We start from the raw sequence: 2,500 nt of genomic DNA, 5'->3' as shown, positions 1-2,500 counted from the left end.
CAGGCCAAAAACTGGCCAAAACGGCCCAAAAACGGGCCAAAACTGGCCATTTTTGGCTGCACGAGCGAGCGGCGAGCGGCGGACAGCGAGCGAAGCGAGAGGCAGCACCGTCCCTGCTATACGAAAGCCCCATCCAGCCCTGTGCCACCCGGGGGGTTCCAGGGTGCTGAGATGGCTGACGTTTTGCTCCGCTCTCGACGGTCACCGCGCAATGCAAGAACAGGCCAAAAACTGGCCAAAACGGCCCAAAAACGGGCCAAAACTGGCCATTTTTGGCTGCGCGAGCGAGCGGCGAGCGGCGGACAGCGAGCGAAGCGAGAGGCAGCACCGTCCCTGCTATACGAAAGCCCCATCCAGCCCTGTGCCACCCGGGGGGTTCCAGGGTGCTGAGATGGCTGACGTTTTGCTCCGCTCTCGACGGTCACCGCGCAATGCAAGAACAGGCCAAAAACTGGCCAAAACGGCCCAAAAACGGGCCAAAACTGGCCATTTTTGGCTGCACGAGCGAGCGGCGAGCGGCGGACAGCGAGCGAAGCGAGAGGCAGCACCGTCCCTGCTATACGAAAGCCCCATCCAGCCCTGTGCCACCCGGGGGGTTCCAGGGTGCTGAGATGGCTGACGTTTTGCTCCGCTCTCGACGGTCACCGCGCAATGCAAGAACAGGCCAAAAACTGGCCAAAACGGCCCAAAAACGGGCCAAAACTGGCCATTTTTGGCTGCACGAGCGAGCGGCGAGCGGCGGACAGCGAGCGAAGCGAGAGGCAGCACCGTCCCTGCTATACGAAAGCCCCATCCAGCCCTGTGCCACCCGGGGGGTTCCAGGGTGCTGAGATGGCTGACGTTTTGCTCCGCTCTCGACGGTCACCGCGCAATGCAAGAACAGGCCAAAAACTGGCCAAAACGGCCCAAAAACGGGCCAAAACTGGCCATTTTTGGCTGCACGAGCGAGCGGCGAGCGGCGGACAGCGAGCGAAGCGAGAGGCAGCACCGTCCCTGCTATACGAAAGCCCCATCCAGCCCTGTGCCACCCGGGGGGTTCCAGGGTGCTGAGATGGCTGACGTTTTGCTCCGCTCTCGACGGTCACCGCGCAATGCAAGAACAGGCCAAAAACTGGCCAAAACGGCCCAAAAACGGGCCAAAACTGGCCATTTTTGGCTGCGCGAGCGAGCGGCGAGCGGCGGACAGCGAGCGAAGCGAGAGGCAGCACCGTCCCTGCTATACGAAAGCCCCATCCAGCCCTGTGCCACCCGGGGGGTTCCAGGGTGCTGAGATGGCTGACGTTTTGCTCCGCTCTCGACGGTCACCGCGCAATGCAAGAACAGGCCAAAAACTGGCCAAAACGGCCCAAAAACGGGCCAAAACTGGCCATTTTTGGCTGCACGAGCGAGCGGCGAGCGGCGGACAGCGAGCGAAGCGAGAGGCAGCACCGTCCCTGCTATACGAAAGCCCCATCCAGCCCTGTGCCACCCGGGGGGTTCCAGGGTGCTGAGATGGCTGACGTTTTGCTCCGCTCTCGACGGTCACCGCGCAATGCAAGAACAGGCCAAAAACTGGCCAAAACGGCCCAAAAACGGGCCAAAACTGGCCATTTTTGGCTGCACGAGCGAGCGGCGAGCGGCGGACAGCGAGCGAAGCGAGAGGCAGCACCGTCCCTGCTATACGAAAGCCCCATCCAGCCCTGTGCCACCCGGGGGGTTCCAGGGTGCTGAGATGGCTGACGTTTTGCTCCGCTCTCGACGGTCACCGCGCAATGCAAGAACAGGCCAAAAACTGGCCAAAACGGCCCAAAAACGGGCCAAAACTGGCCATTTTTGGCTGCACGAGCGAGCGGCGAGCGGCGGACAGCGAGCGAAGCGAGAGGCAGCACCGTCCCTGCTATACGAAAGCCCCATCCAGCCCTGTGCCACCCGGGGGGTTCCAGGGTGCTGAGATGGCTGACGTTTTGCTCCGCTCTCGACGGTCACCGCGCAATGCAAGAACAGGCCAAAAACTGGCCAAAACGGCCCAAAAACGGGCCAAAACTGGCCATTTTTGGCTGCACGAGCGAGCGGCGAGCGGCGGACAGCGAGCGAAGCGAGAGGCAGCACCGTCCCTGCTATACGAAAGCCCCATCCAGCCCTGTGCCACCCGGGGGGTTCCAGGGTGCTGAGATGGCTGACGTTTTGCTCCGCTCTCGACGGTCACCGCGCAATGCAAGAACAGGCCAAAAACTGGCCAAAACGGCCCAAAAACGGGCCAAAACTGGCCATTTTTGGCTGCACGAGCGAGCGGCGAGCGGCGGACAGCGAGCGAAGCGAGAGGCAGCACCGTCCCTGCTATACGAAAGCCCCATCCAGCCCTGTGCCACCCGGGGGGTTCCAGGGTGCTGAGATGGCTGACGTTTTGCTCCGCTCTCGACGGTCACCGCGCAATGCAAGAACAGGCCAAAAACTGGCCAAAACGGCCCAAAAACGGGCCAAAACTGGCCATTTTTGGCTGCACGAGCGAGCGGCGAGCGGC

The sequence above is a fragment of the Musa acuminata genome, unplaced genomic scaffold (genome assembly GCF_036884655.1).
Source record: "Musa acuminata AAA Group cultivar baxijiao unplaced genomic scaffold, Cavendish_Baxijiao_AAA HiC_scaffold_410, whole genome shotgun sequence".
NCBI classification, from domain to species: Eukaryota; Viridiplantae; Streptophyta; class Magnoliopsida; order Zingiberales; family Musaceae; genus Musa; species Musa acuminata.
This window is presented reverse-complemented; position numbering follows the sequence as displayed.